At 53.0% G+C, this 13,580-nt stretch overlaps 1 protein-coding gene across 1 annotated transcript in view; it reads right to left on the reverse strand.

The window, feature by feature from the left end:
- LOC140386510 (sialic acid-binding Ig-like lectin 14) overlaps positions 1–144 on the reverse strand; it is a 62,821-nt gene extending 62,677 nt beyond the window's left edge. The window contains exon 1 of the mRNA XM_072468907.1: positions 25–144. The gene's annotated coding sequence lies outside the window, so the exon portion shown is untranslated. The remainder of the gene's footprint in view (positions 1–24) is intronic.
- Between the last annotated feature and the right edge of the window lie 13,436 nt (positions 145–13,580).

Raw genomic sequence — 13,580 nt, forward strand, 5'->3', positions numbered from 1 at the left:
ATAATATGTGAATCTGTCACTTACCCTGTGTTCGGGAGCAATGGGGCTGTCTTCACTGTCGAGATTGCGTTGGAAACATCAGCAAGCCAAACTCAGGTTAATGTAAAACAGAGCGGAGATGTGGGTTCACTTTGAAATGTCCAAGTCTTGTCTGGAGATGAACTTCAGGCTGTGCATTCAGTGGCAAAAGGGGGAGGAGGGGAAGTGAAAGGAGAAAGTTACTGATTTAAATATCTCTGTAATGGGCTGTCCCTATCTCTGTAACACCCTCAGGACCTGCAACCATTCTCGATCTCTGTAACATCCCCAGCACCGACAACCATCCCTATCTCTGTACCATCCTCAGGACCTGCAACCACCCCTATCTCTGTAACATCCCCAGCACCTACAACCATCCCTATCTCTGTAACATTCCCAGCACCTTCAACCATCCCTATCTCTGTGACATCCCCAGCACCTACAACCATCCCTATCTCTGTACCATCCTCAGGACCTGCAACCACCCCTATCTCTGTAACATCCCCAGCACCTACAACCATCCCTATCTCTGTAACATCCCCAGCACTTACAACCATCCCTATCTCTGTAACATCCCCAGCACCTACAACCATCCCTATGTCTGTAACATCCCCAGCACCTACAACCATCCCTATCTCTGTAACATCCCCAGCACCTACAACCATCCCTATCTCTGTAACATCCCCAGCACTTACCACCATCCCTATCTCTGAAACATTCCCAGCACCTACAACCATCCCTATCTCTGTAACATCCCCAGCACCTACAACTATCCCTAATTCTGTAACATCCCCAGCACCTACAACCATCCCTAGCTCAGTAACATCCCCAGCACCTACAACCATCCCTATCTCTGTAACATCCCCAGCACCTACAACCATCCCTATCTCTGAAACATTCCCAGCACCTACAACCATCCCTATCTCTGTAACATCCCCAGCACCTACAACCATCCCTATCTCTGTAACATCCCCAGCATCTACAACCATTCCTATCTCTGTAACATCCCCAGCACCTACCACCATCCCTATCTCTGTAACATCCCCAGCACCTACAACCATCCCTATATCTGTAACATCCCCAGCACCTACAACCATCCCTATCTCTGTAACATCCCCAGCACCTACAACCATCCCTATCTCTGTAACATCCCCAGCACCTACAACCATCCCTAGCTCAGTAACATCCCCAGCACCTACAACCATTCCTATCTCTGTAACGTCCCCAGCACCTACAACCATCCCTATCTCTGTAACATCTTCAGCACCTACAACCATCCCTATCTCTGAAACATCCCCAGCACCTACAACCACCCCTATCTCTGTAACATCCCCAGCACCTACAACCATCCCTATCTCTATAACATCCCCAGCACCTACAACCATCCCTATCTCTATAACATCCACAGCACCTACAACCATCCCTATCTCTGTAACATCCCCAGCACCTACAACCATCCCTATCTCTATAACATCCACAGCACCTACAACCATCCCTATCTCTGTAACATCTCTGAGGTGATGTGAACAGGAAGTGCAGACAATATCGACAGGGAAGCGGGTGGGTTGAATATTAAACCTTGAGGAGGCCATTCAGCCCTTTCATTCTGTCCACCTTTCATTTACATGTTTGCTGATGTCAGTACTGAGTGAGTGTTGCACTATCATAGGATCAGTACTGAGGGAGTGCTGCACTGTCGTAGGATCACTACTGAGGGAGTGTTGCACGATCATAGGATCAGTACTGAGGGAGTGCTGCACTGTCATAGGATCACTACTAGGGAGTGTTGCACTATCATAGGATCAGTACTGAGGGAGGGCTGCACTGTCAGAGGGTCAGTATTGAGGGAGTGCTGCAATGTCAGAGGTTCAGTACTGAGGGAGTGCTGCACTATCAGAGAGTCAGTACTGAGGGAGCGCTGCATTGTCAGAGGGTCAGTATTGAGGGAGTGCTGCACTGTCAGGGGGTCAGTACTGAGGGAGTGCTGCACTGTCAGGGGGTCAATACTGAGGGAGTGCTGCACTGTCAGAGGGTCAGTACTGAGGGAGTGCTGCACTGTCAGGGGGTCAGTACTGAAGGAGCACTGCACTGTCAGAGGGTCAGTACTGAGGGAGTGCTGCATTGTCAGAAGGTCAGTACTGAGGGAGTGCTGCACTGTCAGAGGGTCAGTACTGAGGGAGTGCTGCACTATCAGACTGTTAGTACTGAGGGAGTGCTGCACTGCAGAGGGTCAGGACTGATGGAGTGCTGCACTGTCAGACTGTTAGTACTGAGGGAGTGCTGCACTGTCAGACTGTTAGTACTGAGGGAGTGCTGCACTGCAGAGGGTCAGGACTGATGGAGTGCTGCACTGACGAGAATCAGTACTGAGGGAGTGTTGCAGTCGGAGAGTCAGTACTGAGTGAGAGCTGCTCTGTCGGAGGGTCAGTCCGGAAGGAGAGCTCCGCTGTTGGAGGCTCAGTAATGAGGAACGCTGCACTATTGGAGTGTCAGAACCCGGGGACAGCTGGACTCTCAGAAGGTCAGTACTGAGGGAGTGCTGCACAGATAGAGGATCAGTACTGAGGGAGAGCCGCACTGTCCAAGAGACAGGACTGAGGGAGTGCTGCACTTTCAGAGACTCAGTATTGAGGGAGTACTGCACTGTCAGAGGGTCGGTACTGAGGAAGCGCTGCACTGTCAGAGGGTCAATACTGAAGAAGCGCTGCTTTGTCAGAGGGTCAGTACTGAGGGAGTGCTGCACTGTCAGAGGGTCAGTACTGAGGGAGTGCTGCACTGTCAGAGGGTCAGTACTGAGGGAGTGTTACACTGACAGAGGGTCAGTATTGAGGGAGTGCTGCACTGTCAGAGTCAGTACTGAGGGAGCACTGCACTGTCGGAGGGTCAGTACTGAGGAAGCGCTGCTTTGTCAGAGGTTCAGTACTGAGGGAGTGCTGCACTGTCAGAGGGCCAGTACTGAGGGAGTGCTGCACTGTCAGAGGGTCAGTACTGAGGGAGTGCTGTATGGTCAGAAGGTCAGGACTGAGGGAGTGCTGCACTGACAGATGGTCACTACTGAGGGAGTGCTGCACTGTCAGAGGGTCAGGACTGATGGAGTGCTGCACTGACGAGAATCAGTACTGAGGGAGTGCTGCAGTTGGAGGGTCAGTACTGAGTGAGAGCTGCACTGTCGCAGGGTCAGTGCTGAGGGAGTGCTGCACTGTCAGAGGGGTCATAACTGAGTGAGTGCTGCACTGTCAGAGGGTCAGAACTTAGCGAGTGCTGCACTGTCAGAGGGTCAGGACTGAGGGAGTGCTGCACTGTAAGTGGGTCAGTACTGAGGGCGTGTGGCACTGTCGGAGTCAGTTCTGAGGGAGCGCTGCTTTGTCAGAGGGTCAGGGCTGAGGGAGTGCTGCAGTGTCAGAGGGTCAGGACTGAGGGAGTGCTGCACTGTCAGAGGCTCAGTATTGAGGGAGTGCTGCACTGTCAGAGGGTCAGTACTGAAGGAGTGCTGCACTGTAAGTGGGTCAGTACTGAGGGCGTGTGGCACTGTCAGAGAGTCAGTTCTGAGGGAGCGCTGCTTTGTCAGAGGGTCAGGACTGAGGGAGTGTTGTACTGTCAGAGGGTCAGGACTGAGGGAGTGCTGCACTGTCAGAGCGTCAATACTGAGAGAGTGCTGCACTGTCAGAGGGTCAGTACTGAGGGAGTGCTGCACTGTCAGAGCGTCAGTACTGAGGGAGTGCTGCACTGTCAGAGGGTCAATACTGAGAGAGTGCTGCACTGTCAGAGAGTCAATACTGAGGGAGTGCTGCACTGTCAGAGTGTCAGTACTGAGGGAGTGCTGCACTGTCAGAGGGTCAGTATTAAGGGAGTGCTGCTCTGTCGGAGGCTCAGTAATGAGGTAACGCTGCACTATTGGAGGATCAGGACTCAGGGACAGCTGGACTATCAGGCGGTCAGTACTGAGAGAGTGCTACGCTCTCAGAGGATCAGTGCTGAGGAAGCGCCACACACTCAGAGGATCAGTATTGAGGGATTGTCAGTTGTTCAGTGCTGAAGAAGTGCTGCAGTCGGTTAGACAGCACTGAGGGAGTGCCGGACTGTCCAAGAGACAGTACAGAGGGAGTCCTGCACTTACAGAGGGTCATAACTGAGTGAGCGCTGCACTGTCAGAGGGTCAGTACTGAGGGAGCGCTGCACTGTCAGAGGGTCAGTACTGAGGGAGTGCTGCACTGTCAGAGGGTCAGTACTGAGGGAGTGCTGCACTGTCAGAGGGTCAGTACTGAGGGAGTGCTGTACTGTCAGAAGGTCAGTACTGAGGGAGTGCTGCACTGTCACACGGTCAGTACTGAGGGAGAGCTGCTCTGTCGGAGGGTCGGTCCGAAATGTGAGCTCCTCTGTTGGAGGCTCAGTAAAGAGAAACGCTGCACTATTGGAGTGTCAGGACTCGGGGACAGCTGGACTCTCACAGGGTCAGTACTGAAGGAGTGCTGCACTGTCAGAGAGTCAGTACTGAGGGAGTGCTGCTTTGTCAGAGAGTCAGGGCTGAGTGAGTGCTGCACTGTCAAAGGGTCAGGACTGAGGGAGTGCTGCACTGTCAGAGAGTCAGTACTGAGGGAGTGCTGCTTTGTCAGAGAGTCAGGGCTGAGGGAGTGCTGTACTGTCAAAGGGTCAGGACTGAGGGAGTGCTGCACTGTCAGAGGGTCAGTATTGAGGGAGTGCTGCACTGTCAGAGGGTCAATACTGAGGGAGTGCTGCACTGTCAGAGAGTCAGTACTGAGGGAGTGCTGCTTTGTCAGAGAGTCAGGGCTGAGGGAGTGCTGCACTGTCAAAGGGTCAGTACTGAGGGAGTGCTGCACTGTCAGAGGGTCAATACTGTGGGAGTGCTGCACTGTCAGAGGGTCAATACTGAGGGAGTGCTGCACTGTCAGAGGGTGAATACTGAGGGATTGCTGCACTGTCGGAGGCTCAGTAATGAGGTAACGCTGCACTATTGGAGGATTTGAACTCAGGGACAGCTGGACTATCAGGCGGTCAGTACTGAGAGAGTGCTACGCTCTCAGAGGATCAGTGCTGAGGAAGCGCCACACTCTCAGAGGATCAGTACTGAGGGAGTGCTGCACTGTCAGTCGATCAGTACTGAGGGAGTGCTGCACTGTCAGGGGGTCAGTACTGAAGGAGCACTGCACTGTCAGAGGGTCAGTACTGAGGGAGTGCTGCATTGTCAGAAGGTCAGTACTGAGGGAGTGCTGCACTGTCAGAGGGTCAGTACTGAGGGAGTGCTGCACTATCAGACTGTTAGTACTGAGGGAGTGCTGCACTGCAGAGGGTCAGGACTGATGGAGTGCTGCACTGTCAGACTGTTAGTACTGAGGGAGTGCTGCACTGTCAGACTGTTAGTACTGAGGGAGTGCTGCACTGCAGAGGGTCAGGACTGATGGAGTGCTGCACTGACGAGAATCAGTACTGAGGGAGTGTTGCAGTCGGAGAGTCAGTACTGAGTGAGAGCTGCTCTGTCGGAGGGTCAGTCCGGAAGGAGAGCTCCGCTGTTGGAGGCTCAGTAATGAGGAACGCTGCACTATTGGAGTGTCAGAACCCGGGGACAGCTGGACTCTCAGAAGGTCAGTACTGAGGGAGTGCTGCACAGATAGAGGATCAGTACTGAGGGAGAGCCGCACTGTCCAAGAGACAGGACTGAGGGAGTGCTGCACTTTCAGAGACTCAGTATTGAGGGAGTACTGCACTGTCAGAGGGTCGGTACTGAGGAAGCGCTGCACTGTCAGAGGGTCAATACTGAAGAAGCGCTGCTTTGTCAGAGGGTCAGTACTGAGGGAGTGCTGCACTGTCAGAGGGTCAGTACTGAGGGAGTGCTGCACTGTCAGAGGGTCAGTACTGAGGGAGTGTTACACTGACAGAGGGTCAGTATTGAGGGAGTGCTGCACTGTCAGAGTCAGTACTGAGGGAGCACTGCACTGTCGGAGGGTCAGTACTGAGGAAGCGCTGCTTTGTCAGAGGTTCAGTACTGAGGGAGTGCTGCACTGTCAGAGGGCCAGTACTGAGGGAGTGCTGCACTGTCAGAGGGTCAGTACTGAGGGAGTGCTGTATGGTCAGAAGGTCAGGACTGAGGGAGTGCTGCACTGACAGATGGTCACTACTGAGGGAGTGCTGCACTGTCAGAGGGTCAGGACTGATGGAGTGCTGCACTGACGAGAATCAGTACTGAGGGAGTGCTGCAGTTGGAGGGTCAGTACTGAGTGAGAGCTGCACTGTCGCAGGGTCAGTGCTGAGGGAGTGCTGCACTGTCAGAGGGGTCATAACTGAGTGAGTGCTGCACTGTCAGAGGGTCAGAACTTAGCGAGTGCTGCACTGTCAGAGGGTCAGGACTGAGGGAGTGCTGCACTGTAAGTGGGTCAGTACTGAGGGCGTGTGGCACTGTCGGAGTCAGTTCTGAGGGAGCGCTGCTTTGTCAGAGGGTCAGGGCTGAGGGAGTGCTGCAGTGTCAGAGGGTCAGGACTGAGGGAGTGCTGCACTGTCAGAGGCTCAGTATTGAGGGAGTGCTGCACTGTCAGAGGGTCAGTACTGAAGGAGTGCTGCACTGTAAGTGGGTCAGTACTGAGGGCGTGTGGCACTGTCAGAGAGTCAGTTCTGAGGGAGCGCTGCTTTGTCAGAGGGTCAGGACTGAGGGAGTGTTGTACTGTCAGAGGGTCAGGACTGAGGGAGTGCTGCACTGTCAGAGCGTCAATACTGAGAGAGTGCTGCACTGTCAGAGGGTCAGTACTGAGGGAGTGCTGCACTGTCAGAGCGTCAGTACTGAGGGAGTGCTGCACTGTCAGAGGGTCAATACTGAGAGAGTGCTGCACTGTCAGAGAGTCAATACTGAGGGAGTGCTGCACTGTCAGAGTGTCAGTACTGAGGGAGTGCTGCACTGTCAGAGGGTCAGTATTAAGGGAGTGCTGCTCTGTCGGAGGCTCAGTAATGAGGTAACGCTGCACTATTGGAGGATCAGGACTCAGGGACAGCTGGACTATCAGGCGGTCAGTACTGAGAGAGTGCTACGCTCTCAGAGGATCAGTGCTGAGGAAGCGCCACACACTCAGAGGATCAGTATTGAGGGATTGTCAGTTGTTCAGTGCTGAAGAAGTGCTGCAGTCGGTTAGACAGCACTGAGGGAGTGCCGGACTGTCCAAGAGACAGTACAGAGGGAGTCCTGCACTTACAGAGGGTCATAACTGAGTGAGCGCTGCACTGTCAGAGGGTCAGTACTGAGGGAGCGCTGCACTGTCAGAGGGTCAGTACTGAGGGAGTGCTGCACTGTCAGAGGGTCAGTACTGAGGGAGTGCTGCACTGTCAGAGGGTCAGTACTGAGGGAGTGCTGTACTGTCAGAAGGTCAGTACTGAGGGAGTGCTGCACTGTCACACGGTCAGTACTGAGGGAGAGCTGCTCTGTCGGAGGGTCGGTCCGAAATGTGAGCTCCTCTGTTGGAGGCTCAGTAAAGAGAAACGCTGCACTATTGGAGTGTCAGGACTCGGGGACAGCTGGACTCTCACAGGGTCAGTACTGAAGGAGTGCTGCACTGTCAGAGAGTCAGTACTGAGGGAGTGCTGCTTTGTCAGAGAGTCAGGGCTGAGTGAGTGCTGCACTGTCAAAGGGTCAGGACTGAGGGAGTGCTGCACTGTCAGAGAGTCAGTACTGAGGGAGTGCTGCTTTGTCAGAGAGTCAGGGCTGAGGGAGTGCTGTACTGTCAAAGGGTCAGGACTGAGGGAGTGCTGCACTGTCAGAGGGTCAGTATTGAGGGAGTGCTGCACTGTCAGAGGGTCAATACTGAGGGAGTGCTGCACTGTCAGAGAGTCAGTACTGAGGGAGTGCTGCTTTGTCAGAGAGTCAGGGCTGAGGGAGTGCTGCACTGTCAAAGGGTCAGTACTGAGGGAGTGCTGCACTGTCAGAGGGTCAATACTGTGGGAGTGCTGCACTGTCAGAGGGTCAATACTGAGGGAGTGCTGCACTGTCAGAGGGTGAATACTGAGGGATTGCTGCACTGTCGGAGGCTCAGTAATGAGGTAACGCTGCACTATTGGAGGATTTGAACTCAGGGACAGCTGGACTATCAGGCGGTCAGTACTGAGAGAGTGCTACGCTCTCAGAGGATCAGTGCTGAGGAAGCGCCACACTCTCAGAGGATCAGTACTGAGGGATTGTTGTACTGTCAGTTTGTTCAGTGCTGAAGAAGTGCTGCACAGTCGGTTAGACAGCACTGAGGAAGTGCCGGACTGTCCAAGAGACAATACAGAGGGAGTCCTGCACTTACAGAGGGTCATAACTGAGTAAGCGCTGCACTGTCAGAGGGTCAGTACTGAGGGAGCGCTGCACTGTCAGAAGGTCATACTGAGGGAGTGCTGCACTGTCGAGAATTAGTACTGAGGGAGTGCTGCAGTCGGAGGATCAGTACTGAGGGAGTGCTGCTCTGTCGGAGGGTCAGTACTGAGGGAGAGCTGCTCTGTCAGAGGGTCAGTCCGGAAGGAGTGCTCCTCTGTTGGAGGCTCAGTAGTGAGGAACGCAGCACTGTTGGAGGGTCAGGACTCGGGGGCAGCTGGACTCTCAGAGGGTCAGTACTGAGGGAGTGCTGCATTGTAAGAGGGTCAGTATTGTGGGAGTGGTGCTTTGTCGATGGGTGAAAAATGTGCGAACGCTGCATTGTCTGAGGTTTGGTACTGAGGGAGTGCATCACTGTCAGAGGGTGAATACTGAGGGATTGCTGCACTGTCGGAGGGTCAGTTCTGAGCGAGCGCTGTACTGTCGGAGTGTCGGTACTTAATGAGTGCTGCACTGTTGGAGGTTCAGCACAGAGAGTGCAGCACTGTCAGAGGATCAGTGCTGAGGGAGCGCTGCACTGTCGGAATGTAGGTACTGAGCGATTGCTGCACTGTCGGAGGTTCAGCACTGAGAGAGTACTGCACAGTTAGAAGATCAGTACTGAGGGAGTGCTTCACTGTCGGAGGGTCAGTATTGAGGGAGTGCTGCCCTGTCAGAGGGTCGTTATTGAGAGATTGCGACAATGTAACACATTCTGTACTGAGGGAGTGCTGCACTGTCAGAGGGTCAGAACTGAGGGAGCACTGCACTGTCAGAGGGTCATGTTGTGTTATGTACTCTGGGATAACACAGGCTGCAACTCGATGCAGTTTTGACCAAAAGATACTCCAGACTTTGAAGTATGTTCAATGTAATTTATTGAACCATTATCACAGTTCTCTATGAGTTTGACTCTTCTGCTAATCTTGCTATGGTAACTCAGTCTAACTAACCAGTCTGCTCTGAGCTACGTGGTGGGTGTGATGCTTCTGATCTGCCCCTGTCCTTCTCTCTAAGTGTCGCCTGTGGAAAAAGACAGAGCATGTGTGCCCTGTCCTTATATATGGGTGATCGTAGATTATCATAGAATTTACAGTGGTAGTGTCACCTCTGGGTGTCTTAACTGCCCATTGGTCGTGTCCTATTCTATGTGTACATTAGCTGTGTGTCTGCATGTCATGATGTCTCTGGAGCTCTCTTTAGTGTTTACTTAGTCTCAGTGTATTTACATTCACCCCTTGTGTATTTACAGTGATGTATATCACCACATCCCCACTTTTATCGTGTTACAAATTTTCTGTACAGTGTTAAAGAAAATTTGAACAAAAACAGGTAAATAGGAGATGACATGTACAAGTTATGATGACTGTGATGACGACACAAGATCAAAGTTATGATGACATTGAGGATTATACAATACCAAATAATAGTTATGAGTCCAAAGTTCATGAATTTACATGGTCGAGTGGCTTTCTTGTGCTGTTTTGGAAGTGTCGATGTCGATGATGCCGTCAGTGTCCTGGTGTTTACGTAACCAAGAAGTCATCAGGAGGTGTTAAAATGGTTAAATCACTTCATTGTCTGAGGTGGTTCTTTTTTTTATGCTTGTGGTCGCAATTCTTGATGACATCGTTCCTGAAAGTTGGATTGCTTGTCCGTAGTGTAGCAAACGTGAATTGGTAAGATGCGTTGACATGCCATGGTATGTTTGCACTCTCGCCATTGTTCTGAGCTGAGCAGTAACATTGTCCTTCATGGGCAGAGTTGTACCATGTCGTACCAGTTGTTGTTCTATTGTTGTTGTCATTGTTGTTATTGACATGCTTATTGTTGTGTTTGTTGTGCTCAATGACCACACCGAGTGGAGAATTCAAGTCCTTCACAAAGTTTGTGTCAGTGTCCTTTGTGGCATCTGCTGTTTCATGAAGCGTGCCATCTCTGATTCCTCGGCTCTCCCCGTCTGGAGTCATGTCCGGCTCACTTGAATCATCTTTGGCTTGTCGATGCTCCCCGTCTGGAGCCCTTTCTGGTTCACCTGGATCACCTATGCTCCCTCTGGTGTTTACTTAGTCGTAGTGTATTTACATTAACCCTTTGTGTATTTACAGTGATGCATATCACCACAGGTCAGTACTGAGGGAGTGCTGTACTGTCAGAGGCTGAGTACTGCGGGAGTGCTGCACTGTCAGAGGGTCAGTACTGAGGGAGTGCTGTACTGTCAGAGGCTGAGTACTGCGGGAGTGCTGCACTGTCAGAGGGTCAGTACTGAGGGAGTGCTGCACTGTCAGAGGGTCAGTACTGAGGGAGTGCTGTACTGTCAGAGGCTGAGTACTGCGGGAGTGCTGCACTGTCAGAGGGTCAGTACTGAGGGAGTGCTGTACTGTCAGAGGCTGAGTACTGCGGGAGTGCTGCACTGTCAGAGGGTCAGTATTGAGGAAGTGCAGCACTATCAGACTGTTAGTACTGAGGGAGTGCTGCACTGCAGAGGGTCAGGACTGATGGAGTGCTGCACTGTCAGACTGTTAGTACTGAGGGAGTGCTGCACTGTCAGACTGTTAGTACTGAGGGAGTGCTGCACTGCAGAGGGTCAGGACTGATGGAGTGCTGCACTGACGAGAATCAGTACTGAGGGAGTGTTGCAGTCGGAGAGTCAGTACTGAGTGAGAGCTGCTCTGTCGGAGGGTCAGTCCGGAAGGAGAGCTCCGCTGTTGGAGGCTCAGTAATGAGGAACGCTGCACTATTGGAGTGTCAGAACCCGGGGACAGCTGGACTCTCAGAAGGTCAGTACTGAGGGAGTGCTGCACAGATAGAGGATCAGTACTGAGGGAGAGCCGCACTGTCCAAGAGACAGGACTGAGGGAGTGCTGCACTTTCAGAGACTCAGTATTGAGGGAGTACTGCACTGTCAGAGGGTCGGTACTGAGGAAGCGCTGCACTGTCAGAGGGTCAGTACTGAAGAAGCGCTGCTTTGTCAGAGGGTCAGTACTGAGGGAGTGCTGCACTGTCAGAGGGTCAGTACTGAGGGAGTGCTGCACTGTCAGAGGGTCAGTACTGAGGGAGTGTTACACTGACAGAGGGTCAGTATTGAGGGAGTGCTGCACTGTCAGAGTCAGTACTGAGGGAGCACTGCACTGTCGGAGGGTCAGTACTGAGGAAGCGCTGCTTTGTCAGAGGTTCAGTACTGAGGGAGTGCTGCACTGTCAGAGGGCCAGTACTGAGGGAGTGCTGCACTGTCAGAGGGTCAGTACTGAGGGAGTGCTGTATGGTCAGAAGGTCAGGACTGAGGGAGTGCTGCACTGACAGATGGTCACTACTGAGGGAGTGCTGCACTGTCAGAGGGTCAGGACTGATGGAGTGCTGCACTGACGAGAATCAGTACTGAGGGAGTGCTGCAGTTGGAGGGTCAGTACTGAGTGAGAGCTGCACTGTCGCAGGGTCAGTGCTGAGGGAGTGCTGCACTGTCAGAGGGGTCATAACTGAGTGAGTGCTGCACTGTCAGAGGGTCAGAACTTAGCGAGTGCTGCACTGTCAGAGGGTCAGGACTGAGGGAGTGCTGCACTGTAAGTGGGTCAGTACTGAGGGCGTGTGGCACTGTCTGAGTCAGTTCTGAGGGAGCGCTGCTTTGTCAGAGGGTCAGGGCTGAGGGAGTGCTGCAGTGTCAGAGGCTCAGTATTGAGGGAGTGCTGCACTGTCAGAGGGTCAGTACTGAAGGAGTGCTGCACTGTAAGTGGGTCAGTACTGAGGGCGTGTGGCACTGTCAGAGAGTCAGTTCTGAGGGAGCGCTGCTTTGTCAGAGGGTCAGGACTGAGGGAGTGTTGTACTGTCAGAGGGTCAGGACTGAGGGAGTGCTGCACTGTCAGAGCGTCAATACTGAGAGAGTGCTGCACTGTCAGAGGGTCAGTACTGAGGGAGTGCTGCACTGTCAGAGCGTCAGTACTGAGGGAGTGCTGCACTGTCAGAGGGTCAATACTGAGAGAGTGCTGCACTGTCAGAGAGTCAATACTGAGGGAGTGCTGCACTGTCAGAGTGTCAGTACTGAGGGAGTGCTGCACTGTCAGAGGGTCAGTATTAAGGGAGTGCTGCTCTGTCGGAGGCTCAGTAATGAGGTAACGCTGCACTATTGGAGGATCAGGACTCAGGGACAGCTGGACTATCAGGCGGTCAGTACTGAGAGAGTGCTACGCTCTCAGAGGATCAGTGCTGAGGAAGCGCCACACACTCAGAGGATCAGTATTGAGGGATTGTCAGTTGTTCAGTGCTGAAGAAGTGCTGCAGTCGGTTAGACAGCACTGAGGGAGTGCCGGACTGTCCAAGAGACAGTACAGAGGGAGTCCTGCACTTACAGAGAGTCATAACTGAGTGAGCGCTGCAGTGTCAGAGGGTCAGTACTGAGGGAGCGCTGCACTGTCAGAGGGTCAGTACTGAGGGAGTGCTGCACTGTCAGAGGGTCAGTACTGAGGGAGTGCTGTACTGTCAGAAGGTCAGTACTGAGGGAGTGCTGCACTGTCACACGGTCAGTACTGAGGGAGAGCTGCTCTGTCGGAGGGTCGGTCCGAAATGTGAGCTCCTCTGTTGGAGGCTCAGTAAAGAGAAACGCTGCACTATTGGAGTGTCAGGACTCGGGGACAGCTGGACTCTCACAGGGTCAGTACTGAGGGAGTGCTGCACTGTCAGAGAGTCAGTACTGAGGGAGTGCTGCTTTGTCAGAGAGTCAGGGCTGAGTGAGTGCTGCACTGTCAAAGGGTCAGGACTGAGGGAGTGCTGCACTGTCAGAGAGTCAGTACTGAGGGAGTGCTGCTTTGTCAGAGAGTCAGGGCTGAGGGAGTGCTGTACTGTCAAAGGGTCAGGACTGAGGGAGTGCTGCACTGTCAGAGGGTCAGTATTGAGGGAGTGCTGCACTGTCAGAGGGTCAATACTGAGGGAGTGCTGCACTGTCAGAGAGTCAGTACTGAGGGAGTGCTGCTTTGTCAGAGAGTCAGGGCTGAGGGAGTGCTGCACTGTCAAAGGGTCAGTACTGAGGGAGTGCTGCACTGTCAGAGGGTCAATACTGTGGGAGTGCTGCACTGTCAGAGGGTCAATACTGAGGGAGTGCTGCACTGTCAGAGGGTGAATACTGAGGGATTGCTGCACTGTCGGAGGCTCAGTAATGAGGTAACGCTGCACTATTGGAGGATTTGAACTCAGGGACAGCTGGACTATCAGGCGGTCAGTACTGAGAGAGTGCTACGCTCTC

The sequence above is a fragment of the Scyliorhinus torazame genome, chromosome 12, assembly GCF_047496885.1.
Source record: "Scyliorhinus torazame isolate Kashiwa2021f chromosome 12, sScyTor2.1, whole genome shotgun sequence".
Taxonomy (NCBI): Eukaryota; Metazoa; Chordata; class Chondrichthyes; order Carcharhiniformes; family Scyliorhinidae; genus Scyliorhinus; species Scyliorhinus torazame.